The sequence below is a fragment of the Eleutherodactylus coqui genome, chromosome 2 (genome assembly GCF_035609145.1).
Source record: "Eleutherodactylus coqui strain aEleCoq1 chromosome 2, aEleCoq1.hap1, whole genome shotgun sequence".
NCBI lineage: Eukaryota > Metazoa > Chordata > Amphibia > Anura > Eleutherodactylidae > Eleutherodactylus > Eleutherodactylus coqui.
Genome location: NC_089838.1, coordinates 34,675,244 through 34,689,280, shown reverse-complemented (window position 1 = coordinate 34,689,280; position 14,037 = coordinate 34,675,244).

Here is a 14,037-nt window from a genome sequence, read left to right as displayed (position 1 = left end):
CGCCCAAAGCTTGGCCACAGTCCCAATGCTTTTTAGCTTCCCCCAGTTGTTTCTGACCAACTAATAGTCACAATGTTAGTCTAACGCCTTCACATCAACATGAGATATAATTCAGTTATAATTCAAGGGTTAATGCAAAGGCGCACACCAACAGTGGCTCTGGCAACCATTATTGCTCTCGGACACTGTGTAAATCCTGGACTAGCTTGTTAATGGCATCTCTCTCATTGCATAGTGCTCACCATCACCTGGCCACTGTTTGGCAGGAAGCCACCCCTGTCTATAGAGTACCAATCTTTAGTTGAGGGTGTTCTGCATTATTACTTCCTCATGTTCTCATGTAGCCTTCTTCACACCATCGAAATTCCAACCAATCCATCAACTGAAGTTGTAACTTTCCAGTGCCATATTGGTTAGGGCATAGGAATACTCCTGGGAACCACTGCATCTGTTGCGGGTGATAAATCACGACACAGACGATGGAGTTACAAAAGTAGAGACTTTTAATTTAAACAGATGACTGAAAAAGAGCAATGTTATACAATTTAGGAAACAACTGTCACAGTACCATCACACACTCCTGTCTATGACTAATTAAGGTCCACGACTCGAGTTTAAAGCATACCCATAAATAACAATATTTCACACTTTGTATGAGATCATTTTAATGTTAACAACACACAATAGAAAGGATAAATCGAAATTCAACACAGTATATTGCAAGAATAACCACAGTTAACCAAAAACAAAAGTACTCTCTGTTACCGGTATATTTGCAAAGACTCCAGTGCTATTGCTCAATAGTCCTAGGCTCAATTCTGGTAAGAGTTGCAGTTGTGGTTCTCGCTAAGTATTTAAGCCTTGTAATTATTAAGGTCCCAATAAAAGTGTTTGTCCTGCTACGCTATCAGCAGGCCTGCTTAGTCTCTAAGTGTGCACACTTTTCAGGTTTTATTGAGGTAGACCTCATTTACTAAATCAACTGTCCAATTCCTTGATATTCTCTGACGATTCTTTCGCACATCTGCAGCAACCCAGACATAGGAGGTGTTAAGCAGTGAGGGGAAATGAGATGGTAGTCACAGTGGCTCTGCTGCTCTTCATTGCAAAATAAAAAAATATGACGGTCTGAGAGTCAAACTACACCAGTGGTAAAAATAATAAAAATAGGCAGTTGTTGTTACCTGCTACCCACGGAGTCGGATAGGGTAAGATGTTAGTTTATCGTGACGCCAGCCCGTATATGGGTAAGGAACCATTCCAGACAAAAATAATATATATAAAGATTGGAGAAATAAACAACAGGGGTAATAGTCCTTGCCCTCCTGTAGTGTTGTGTGGTACCTCAGTGCAGTCGTTGTAGGTGGTGGGAAGTAGTTTGGCTCAAGAGTAGTTACACAGTTCCCATTCTGGGGACATTATTTGGATCACAGCGACCACGTGCATCATTTCACTATGGATTCCGGTAACTGACATGTACTGGAAAAGGGTTAACTGCTGACTGTCTTTTCCTTTCTTTGCTTTTCTGCTCTGTTCTTTCTCTCTCTCCTCTGAACTCTCTTCTTCTCTCTCCTCTAAACAGTTTTTGGTATTCGTGTACTCATACTTAGATGTTCTGGCTTCCCACCGCACTGGCTCTCAGTCAAGATGGTCACCTTGTTTCTCCCCAGTCTCTATCTCTGGCTCTCTTCTCTGCTGACTCCAGGACTAGACTGGCTAACCCCACCCACTCTCTGCCTTTTATACTCTACCTGCTACCCAATCCTGAGGTAAGAGAAAAACTGACTGACTACCCAATCCCAGGTTAGCCATGGGTGACTTACAAATGTGAGAGCAGGTTACAGTGTACTATGCAGAGTCATGCAGTGTTAGGTAGCATAAACACACCCAATTAACACTTTTATGACCATTTAAAGTCATAACCACATAATTATATACATTTTTCATATTTACAGATAGATATACATAATTTACATGAGGTAGCAGATGGTAATGCTGTGGGACACCAAATCTGGGATACTACACAGCTTCGAACCTTCTTTCTGTCGCTGAACGTCTCTCAACGATTGGTAGCTCTTCCTGTACTTTGGTATGCCCTGTGGTAGACCCTTGGCAAACCTAGAAAGTCTCCAACTGAACAATGAGTATCTTCAGAGTCTCGTTAGCAGCACCTGCTGCTCTGCCTGCTGTATGCTGGTTGTTCTGCATGTCTTCTCTTCCGGTAGACCTCTCCACCTGACAGCATGGCTATTTACTTTACTAGCTCTTGCCTTCTGCTTGTGATGCAGCCAGAAAATCCTTTTCTGGCCTGATAGCAGCTAATCATTGAATCTCTTTCTAGGCATGCTCAGTTCAAATTGTCACAATTTTTGTCACACGTGCCTATTTGTGGCAAAATTTGCCGCATCTCATCGCCAAGAGTTTAGTTTTTAAGGGGAACCCCCTTACACATCAGCATGGCTAAGACCAGCTCCCCATTGCACAACAGGATGAATGGAAGACATACACGTACATGTTAAAAACATGTCAAATAAAGTATATAGAATATATAACATATTATGATAACCAAGGGGGCTCCTCTACTCTCTTACTGAATCACAATTAACCTTTTGAAAGGCCCAATTTTGACACAAATCTAAACCCCAGCAAAGCAATTCATTCATCTCTATGGATGGAATAAACACCTGAGTTTCTGAAATGGCAACCTATGATTGCATTCAGTAGTAGAACTACAAGTCACAGAATGCATCACCATATTCATAATGCATGATTGAAGATATACCGACATATCGCTTTGCAATAAAAAATTGCACAACTATGTTTTCAGGGGAACAAATGTTGAAAATGATTTTTGGCATGAAGAAATGTATTAGGAATAGTGTGCGCTGTAACTGGATAGCCATCATTAATAATGGATTGAATTTCTTAATGCATTTGCTAAATGGTTGAGTTTGACTGCATCAAATCAATTATATGACTGTGCTTGTATGACATGGCTTAAATCATCCGAAGGGGATTGCTGTTTTTGGACAAGCAGGGACTTTTTGAAAAAAAAAAAAGCAACGTTTTTGATGCAGATTTTTTTTTAGCCAATGCCGGGTGTGGATTCAAAAGGAATGTGAAATATAAAGGGAGGACGTAAACTTCTTCTTCCTGCTAGATACATTTCTGACCTTGACTCAAAAAAACCACATCAAAATGTAAAGTTTTGTTTTCCCAAACTCTATTTCCACAGTGTAGAGAACATATCAGTGGCAGCGGGAGTCACCAGAGGCGTAACTTGAAGCTCCCGGGCCCCGATGCAGAACTTGTAACAGGGCCCCCAACTATAATGCTTTACTCATAGTACTGGGCTCCCTATATGTAGAAGATAGGCCTTATGGGCCCCCTAAGGCTCCTGGGCCCAGGTGCAACCGCATCCCCTGCATCCTCTATAGTTACGCCCCTGGGAGTCATACAGTATATATTCTTCATATACAAGTCTTATCATATATTGCATGATGAGCCACGTATTACAATTAGGAACAAAATCATGTTTTAGCCCCAATTTATTTAAATTGCAGTCAGTAGTGAATGCCATATACTAAGGTGTCCAGATTTTCCCAGGGTCAAAGCAGGACAGAGGGATGTGGTCAGGGGCGGGGCTTATCACAATGTATGATTTTACCTCCATCGTTATAAAAAAAAAAATACAGGGCGCAAATTCCGCAGTATTTCTGTATCCAAAAAACAGTCAAAATCAGTAGCATTTGTGTGGATTTTGACTGGATTCGCAGCTGATTTCATACCATGTGGCGCCCCCCTCACCACCTCCAAAGGCTCCCCGCTTCCGGTTCTCAGCGGTCTGTAGTGGTATCACCTGACCAAGGGCATCACACCTGAGCATGCCGTTGGGGAGTGCTGAAAGCGAGAAGCCCTCAGAGGAGGTATGGGGAGCGTCGCTGCGTATCTGCAGCTGAAGCTGATTTCTAGTGAAAATCTGCATCAATGGTACAGATTTTGACTGTTCTTTCAGATGCGGAGTTTGCTGCGGAAATTTATGCTGCGGACATTCTGCAGTATTTCTGCCGCGTGTAAACATACCCTATGTCAGCTTCAGGTATGCTGCCACGTGCAGAATGGACTTACTAGTAATAGTGTCCCCTATATCAGTCCAAGCAGTAATATTGACGCCCATACTAGCCCCAGTAGTAATATCACTCCCAAATACCAGCCCCAGCAATAATAGTGATCACCCCACAGAAGCCCCAGCAATAATAGTGATCACCCCACAGAAGCCCCAGCAATAATAGTGATCAACCCACAGAAGCCCCAGCAATAATAATGAGCACCCCACAGAAGCCCCAGCAATAATAATGAGCACCCCACAGAAGCCCCAGCAATAATGATGACTCCCCCACACACAGAAGCCCCAGCAATAATAATGACCCCCCCACACACACAGAAGCCTCAACAATAATAGTGACTCCCCCCACAGAAGCCCCAGCAGTAATAGTGACCACCCCACAGAAGCACCAGCAATAGTGAACCCCCCCCACAAAAGCCCCAGCAATAATAAGGGCCCCGACAAAAGCCCCAGCAATAATAATGCCTCCCGACAAAAGCCCCAGCAATAATAATGCCCCCCACAAAAGCCCCAGCAATAATAATAATGACCCCCACAAAAGCCCCAGCAATAATAATAATGACCCCCCACAAAAGCCCCAGCAATAATAATGACCCCTCCCCCCCCCCCTACACACACACAAAAGCCCCAGCAATAATAGTGTCCCTCTGGGGACACTTCTATGTGGTCGCCATAATCCCACCCAAGTTATGTAACCCATAACTTGTACAAGAGAACATTAGGAAAAGTTTATCAAACCCAACATACATAGGCTGAAAAAAGACAAAATGTCCATCCAGTTCAGCCTGTTTCTGCCCACCCCTGTTGATCTAAAGGAAGGTTTAAAAAAAAAAACAAAGAGGCAGAAGCCTGGGGTAACCTAGCTCAGATGTAATACACAGAAGCATGCAGCTGGTATCCTGTAGATCTGCACACTGGATTATGTGACACATTTTGATATATTAAAGGGGTTGTCCCGCGCCGAAACGGGTTTTTTTTTTTTTTTTTTACCCCCCCCCCCCCCCCCCCCCGTTCGGCGCGAGACAACCCCGATGCAGGGGTTAAAAAAACAAACCGGAGAGTGCTTACCTGAATCCCGGCGGTCCGGCGTCTTCATACTCACCTGCTGAAGATGGCCGCCGGGGTCTGCTCCCTCCGTGGACCGCAGCTCTTCTGTGCGGTCCATTGCCGATTCCAGCCTCCTGATTGGCTGGAATCGGCACGTGACGGGGCGGAGCTACACGGAGCCGGCATTCTGCACGAGCGGCCCCATTGAAGACAGCAGAAGACCCGGACTGCGCAAGCGCGGCTAATTTGGCCATCGGAGGCCGAAAATTAGTCGGCACCATGGAGACGAGGACGCCAGCAACGGAGCAGGTAAGTATAAAACTTTTGATAACTTCTGTATGGCTCATAATTAATGCACAATGTACATTACAAAGTGCATTAATATGGCCATACAGAAGTGTATAGACCCACTTGCTGCCGCGGGACAACCCCTTTAATGTTTTGCTATGCTTGAACCTGGTTTTGTAATGTTTTATTACTGTATATTGTATTTTATTATGGTGGCTGATTCTGCAGGCATTGTGCTACAGCTGCTAGAGGATTAGCAGCTTAAGGTTGGCTGCACATGACCAGGTAGGATTCCTCATGCGCGAGTCCGCAGTGGAGTCCGCCCATGCCCAGCCGGCATTTGCGCGTACCTGCCTTTTCTTCTTTTCTATATCACGGCTATCCACACGGTGTGCAGTTGGACATCCGTAGTACAGATTTTTTTTTTTTTTAAAACCCCTGTGCCTAAGGATGACACGGAATCCGCGACCTTTCCGCAATGTCAATTGCAGAAGGACTGCGTGTCAGACGGCTTCCATTGACTCGCACTTGATTTTCGCTCGTGTGCAGGAAGAAGCTTATTTCAATAATATGCTATAGGCAGTATTTGCTGCAGAATCTGGAGAAACCCGCTCCAGATCCTGCAATGCAAATCTGGTCATGTAAAGCCGGCCTTACAGAGGGTTTGCAGAACAAAGACAAAGCAAGTTCAGTGAACGTCTTTAAGTTTGTGTTAAACTTTTGGAAGGAGTTAAAGCTATAAATATAGAATACACCCTTAATACAGTGAAGAGGAGGAGAGTAGTGATGGGAAGGCCTGCCCTTTTTAATGAGCAGCATTGTTTGGCTCAACTCACCAAAAAGAGCTTCTTTAGCTCTTGAATGGATCTTTAGTACAGGCTTTTCAGCCCTCCTCTTGTAGAGGAGAGGAGGACAGAAAAGAGATACATGGCCCCTTTACATATGTCATACCATGAAGTAAAGGGTAGGGGCTGTCTATCCACTCACTGTTCTGCCCTACTTTCATCCCTACATAGTCAAATTAAAGGGTAAAACAGATTCAGTGACCGCTCAACCCAAATATAACAGCCTCTAAAAGAGTCACTTTTAGCTTGACTGACAAGGCCTGACCCATGTTCTTCACGTAAAAGAGCCAACTCGTTCATGAACGACCCATCACTAGCGGAGAGAAAGCTCACAGGAGTAACATATGTGTGTAAAGGCTTGTATAAAGAATCTAATATTGACTTGCAGGAATGCTGTCTTCCAATAGGTGGCGCTGCAGAAGTATTGTTCCATCTCCCTTATTTGCAAAAGCCTGCAGGTTTTATGCTTGGGAATGCAGGAGAAGCTGAGGCCAGAGGGAACTTAGGGATTGTAACAGCAGTAAAGGATAGCAGCCCTCAGTCCAAGGAAAATGTAAATCAGTAGAGAAGCAGGAATATAACATAAATCAGCATGTTCTTCTGCAAGTAAACCATGAGTTACCATGCCTCCCCTGTTTCCTGGACTTTTTGGGGGGTTTGCACTGCACAATATACCACCTGGGGAACATTACAGCTCAGTGAACTGCACCATTGCACCACTACTTTCACTGCGACATCTAAAGTAGGCCACCATGGAGCAAGAAGTGAGCTGCCTTAAACATCGTCCCCATACCCAGTCATCACATAGACAGAAAGCAGATGAATTGTATCTTAGCATGAAACAGCCATCACATGTGACTGCTACTATGTATATTATCATATGGATAGGATGGTGACTGCAAACGTGAAAGTTCTGCCCAGGTTATAGTCAACTGGGTACTGGTGCATCTTGTCTCCACTGCAACTACAGGTGGAGACGTGTGGCCGGGTAAAATGATAGGGAACACCCACATAACGTCCCTCGGCTTAGGGTTAGGATTAGTATTAGGCTTAGGACTCACACTCACTTGCGATAGCGTTTTTGCAAGAGAAAAAAAATTGCAGCGATATCGCAGGTGTGAATTTGCATTTTTTATGCGATTGTGATTCGTTGTTGTTTTCTAAAAACTCGCATCGCATGGTAGGATTATTTAATGCCTCTCTTGCATTTTTTATGGTCTTGCTTCTGTCCAAACTTCCTCTGCACTGCTGACGTACTGCTGCTTCCTTGTAAAAGCCCGCCCTTCCCATTAGTCACTATTCCACACAGAAAACATAGCACCATCGCAACGCATTCTTGCACACGTTATGTGTTTTGCGATGCGATAGTACAGCACTCCATTGACTTACACGGGTGAAAAGAAAGTAGTACATCGCAAAGAAATACGACCATAGCACGCGAGAAAAAAATGCAACCTTGCAGACGTGAAAACAAATCAAATGAGCATAGCTACATTGGACTCAATGCATTTCAATGTCATACAAAAAACGCAGCCTCGCAACATCGCAAAAACGCTATTGTAAGTGAGTGTGAGCCCTTAGGGTTAGAGATGTGCTCTGCCGAGGACTAACAGCTGCTCTTCGGCCAGAGTGCCAGAGATTGACGGCGGTGGACGGGAGTGGAGCTCATCCGTCGCTTACACACAGCCATCTTACGGTGGTGCCGGGGTAAGCGCCAGCGACTCATTGCATGCAGGCATGTGAGAGTGTGGCCACCTTGAACGCCAGAAGCGGATGGGAGGACAGATTCTAGCACCCATGCAGGGCAAGGGCGACACTAACAGTGCCAAAGCCGGCAGGGCAGAAGGGAGAGCGGGAGTCTCCATCAGCCATTCCTAAATTGTGCCTGTCACCTGCCCCTCCCCTATAACTCAAACAGGACAACCCATGTCTCCACCCCTAGTTCCGGTGGAGACAAGATGCCATTTCAACCATGGACTTTGTGCTGTGTTCAGTCGCCAACATCATTCAGATATAATGACTGTTAGAAAGAAAGATACAAGTGCTAGAAATAACATGAAACATGTCTATTCATTATCCTTCGTATCATAAAGAAGAGCCAAAAAAAGGATTGAAATTAAACATAAATTAATCATAATGCCTGGGGCTCCGACCTGATTTGCCTATGTGGTAAACATTTAGTTTGGTGCACTGCTTCTGACATTCATGTCTTTGGTCTGGTACTATTATTTGTTTAATAGACAAAGCAATGTGCTGTTTATACAACAAGAATAAAACCGGTTTAACAAGCTCTTTGCTCTCAAGCTAAATTTATTGGACGTCATCCAAAATTAAGCATTATGTGTAATAATAAAAAAAAAAAGTACTAAAATCCAACCTGAAAACCTGACTACTTCTAAATCCTCATGTATTAGCTTGCATGCATTCATTTCTTTTTTGCTCCGTCGCCCCCACGCCCTCACTGAGGTCTTCCTGGCAGCCAATCCCAGAGAGACAGAACTCTCCAATCCCTCTTTCTGTGCTTCATTGAATCTTGGCCTTTAGAATGTGAAATATAACCGATTTACAGATATAAAATGTCTGATTTTGTCTTATTCAGAAAAGTAAGCTCTGTGGCTATCATTGTACCCACAGGGCATATAATTACTAATCACCCCAAGTATGGATAGACTCTAGCAGCATCTTATCTGCTTGTAACATGGTATTCAGGTGGTTTAGAAACGATTGCTCATCACAATACAATGACACAATACACTTGGTGGTTACAACTCTCATATAGGGCACAGAAACTCAGTGGTTGCAGTTGACTCTGGGTGGCGCTATTGCTTGAATGTTGCAGAACATAACTTGATCAGTCTGTAGAACACAGTCGCTTGCAAAGGTTATGTTCATGCAGGAAAAACACGGACTTTTACTGAAATTTATTCTGCATTAGGCCACATGCGGAATCCCACAGCGGAATCCGGCCCTGGCAGCAGCGGTGTACTAGCATACCTGCTTTCATTTTTTTCTTTCTGTACTGTGGACGGTCCGCACAGCTTGCCATCTGACATGCGCAGTACAGATTAATTTTTTTTAAACTCCTGTTTTTGGCGCGGAATCCGCAGTCCGTCCATTGAAATCAACGGAAGCTGTCCACGCGGAATCCGCAGGAAAATGGAGCATGCTGCGGTTTTTCATCCGCGAGTGGACACTGCCATTGGCTTCCTCTCTAGTGCATGAAGAATCACTTTTGCATTGCATGCTTTGGGCGGTATTCGCTCCAGATTCCGCAGTTCAAATCTGCCTGTGTGCATGCACCATTAGTCATAGATATCTAATGTTGATTTTTGCATTACACCTGTTGCAGAGCCACACACCGATTGGCCTCCTTTAATGGGGCTAATGTGGAAAACCCAACACGGATTCTTTATGAAGAAGTGACATATCAATATTTTGAAATCCATGCTGTTTAGACTGCAGAGAGGAATTCCATTCAAATGTATGAGACACAAGATTGACTTTAATTGAGTTGTAGTTGATGTGATGCAGAATTCGTGCGCCTTCCATTGTCAAATCCTCATCAAATGCCAGTGTTTGAACACAGCCTAGCGCGCTCTCACAGGAAAGAGAGCAAGGAACGATATGGCAGTGCTTCACGAAAGAATAAAGGGCTTCGGTAGCATGAAGGAAACAGGAAGTTGTTACAGACAGCAGGAATATTTCTGCTACTTGTCTGGTCTACTAGTTGTTGTTGGAGCATGTACTATGCAACTTCTCCATTAAAGTGGGTCAGCTGACCGGAGCCCCGGCTTTATGTCCTGTAATGTAGGCAAGTGTACGGTGTTCAGAGAACGCAATAGCGCATACATCAATTCACAGCGCATGTGCAAGCAATCCTCCCATAATTTGGGTAAATAAATAATAAATTAAATCAATCTTGTTGTTTGCATAGCCCCAACTTATTCTACAGCGCTTCCAGGTAATTTATTTATTACCCCCCACCAAGATGGGTATTCATGTTACCAACCTCAGAAGGATGAATCAACCTTGAGCCGGCTTCCTGAACCAAGTCGGGATTGAACCTGCAACCTTCAGGTTATGAGCGAGAGCTTAGGATTGCATTTCAGCTACTTAACAATCGGCGCAACACGAGGGTACATCCATTGCTCATTTAGGTGATATCTCATGCAAAGTATATTTTTGGTACACGCATTGGAATGACTGAATGTTCATGTCCACTAGAGATGAGCGAGCACGTTCGGTAAAGGCAGTTACTCGAGCGAGCATCGCTCTTCTCAAGTAACTGCATACTCGTCCAAGCAAATGCAGGGGAAGAGGTGGGGGGGGGGGGTGGCGGGCCAGCAGTCCATTCAGTCTTTTCCTCACTATGGGGAGGTGCAGTAAGCCGGAAGGAAAACGAGACCCCGTTTTGGGATTGGTAGGGGGGTCAGCACTAAGACCCCCGCAAATCAGCAAGTTATCTTACGGATACGGAATAACTTACAAATCTGATAGAACCCCTTTGAGCTCCATATCATTGACCTGAATATGTCTGGTAGGTGATGGAGGTGCCTCAAGAATAGTTATTTATGTGTGTGCTTCTGTAAGGAGATTTCCTGGCACAGAAGCTTCATTCTCAATATCTCAGGACTGTAGTAACTGCAGAGCTTTCTCCAAGCTTATTTCATAATGTACATTTACATTCAACTGCAGAATTATACTGTGTAAGTAAAAAAAAAGCCCCGATGCAGATAAGGAACCGGAGTGGCCGGCTGTCATTGTTCACCAATATTCTAGAGTAAAAAGGTTTTGCAAAGTCCTGTGTCAGCTGCCTGCTATATATAAGCTAGACTGCTTTTGTCAGCTGCAGGACTCGTATTAGAAGAAAGGGCAGGGTATAGCATGGCTTAAATCTTAAACAAGTGTAATTATGCATCAGGGAGCCAAGGCTTTTATTAATATTTATAAGAGTGTTATGGAGAGAAAGAACTATCATTTTTGTACATTGACTATGTAAAATCAATATTAACACAGACAGTGTCGCTATGCAGAGCTCTTTGGAAGTTTAAGTTTCAGGAAATAACAAAGGACTTACATTGCAAAGCCTAACTGCACTTGGACACCACTGCTGTAGCGCAATAATCTGCGGCCTAGGCTGGATCAAGACTGCTTGAAGCCCTTGGCAAAAAATTGATGGAGATCCCCTCCTCAATAGCAGAAAGAGAAACCTAAGGCTCCTATACACATTAAATGAAAAGTCATCCAAGCCCACCAATTTTGGTGGGGTTGGCCAACTGTTGAGTGCGTGTCAGGCTCTCTTGACTTTACCCAGACAGATGATGCTAGGGAAAAAAAAAGATTGACCATATTGAATTTCCACACCCAGTCCTTTTGTAGCGGTTTCAGGAACAAGGTTGGAGCCTCAGGTGTAATGGCTGCAAGTCTGGAGAGCAGTCAAGGAAAAGCCAGAAGTCAGCATCGAGAGGTCTCGGTTTACAGTACAGATGGATGAGGCGGGTAGCGTAGTCACAGCGGAAGCCAGAAGTCAGCAATGGGAGGTCTCTGTTTGCAGTACAGATGGATGAGGCAAGGAGCATAGTCAGAGAGAAAGACAGAAGTTAGTATCAGGAGGTCTTTGTAGAAATAAAGGAGGAGCAGGAAATGTGGAACTTGATTAAACAGTGCTCTGGAGCAAATGCATTGGTGCAGTGACAGGGTCAGGTTTTTATAATGAGCCCAATCAAGAACAGAGGCGGGGACAGGACCAGGAGGCAGGAACTAAATAACCAGGATCAAGGAGCAATGATAGTTATGCAAGGGAACTGTCCACAGGCTGGATAGCTCAGTAGTGAGAGCTACCGACTGGAGCTCAGGAGGTCCCCAATTTAATTACTGACACCTTTTTTTTCTTCCTGGAGATAAGCTGGTGTCAGAGCTGCAGCTTTCACCCCCCCTTTCCTCATTAAAAATACATGAATGATATAATCAAGCCATGATCTGTGTGGGAGAGTCAGGAGAAATAGTGGCTGGCTGAACAAGCTTTCGGAGCTATTGAAGGTCTATGGGCACCTTTACACTGAACATGAATATCAGATAATTGTTGCAGGTCGCACTTATGTCAACAAGATCTGACAGACGTAATCTCATACAGTAAATGTATTCACATAGGTAGGTATGTGCCAACTCACATTGTATAGCAACTTTACTGTGATTCTGCAATGCAATTTTTCGTAGCTATAGTGTGTACAGGCAAAACACTTTGTTTTAATGTGTTTCACGTGTACAAACCAAGTGGTCAAAAATAGTATCACAAAACTATGGTAACAATCGTTGCTGCAGTTTTCTTTTTTCTGTACACTACCTGCCTTTATATAGACATACACCTTAAGCAAAAAATGGAACTGTCCTACTACATTACAGGGTCATCTGTAACCTCAATGGGCATGATGCATGGATTGTGTCTTATAGAAGTATGCAAATAATGGAAGAAGTGGACTCCAGCATGCAAAATCCTGTTACAATAAAAGATTTATTGGGAAAGTATTAAAAGAGCTGTCCAGATTTAGAAAGCCATGGCTACTTACATCAAAAGCAGAGCTGTGCTTGTACAGGTTGTATGCGGTATTGTAACTCAACCCCATTGACTTCAGTGTGGTGCTGGTTTTAAAGAAAAAGCATCCATCTTTTTATTATTATGGACAACGCCTTCAAAACCGATATACAAAAGAGATAAATCACTGGTTTTCATGTTCCAGGCTGGTATGGCCCTTCTGACTAGGTTTTTGCGCTTGGTTTAGCATGTATACTAAGAAATCTTCCAACAAACATTCTAAAAATGTCTATAGCCTACCAATGCCAAAGCGTCTGATGGCCTTCGTCTGGTCCATATATGTCAATATAATGTAAAAAATAGACAATATAATTGGATTACGCTATTCCATCCTGTGGAGTTCAGTAACAAAAGAACATATACAGTGAAACTGCATTTAAACGACCACCTGAAATGTCTGGGGAGGGTGGTGGGGGTCTTCTCAAAGAAGATCACTGGTATCTATATATATAAAGCTGAAAGCCCTCACTGACTCACTCACTCACTCACTCACTCACTCACTCACTCACTGACTTGCCAAAAGTTCTCCAACTTCCCGATGTCGTAGAAACATGAATTTTGTCACGAGCATTGATTATCTCCAAAATAGGAAAAGTAATTGCGTCCCAACTCGATTATTCAATTCTAGCGCAAAAGAATTAGCGTCGACATTTTACGTACGTAATCTAAATCTCTCACTTCCCAATGTCATAGAAACTTAAAATTTGGCATGGGCATAGAATATGTCATAAATAGGAAAAGCTAATGGGTCCCAACTTGATTATTCAATTCTATGCGCAAAAGAATTAGCGTCCAAATTTTACGTACGGAATCTAATTCTCTCACTTCCTGGTGTCATAGAATCTTGAAATTTGGCACGAGCATTGATTATGTCATAAATAGGAAAAGCTAATGGGTCCCAACTTGATTATTCAATTCTATGTGCAAAAGAATTAGCGTCCAAATTTTACGTACGGAATGTAATTTTCTCACTTTCCGATGTCATAGAAACGTGAAATTTGGCACGAGCATTGATTATGTCATGAATAGGAAAAGCTAATGGGTCCCAACTTGATTATTCAATTCTATGCACAAAAGAATTAGCGTCCAAATTTTACGCACGGAATGTAACTTTCTCACTTTCCGGTGTCATAGAAACG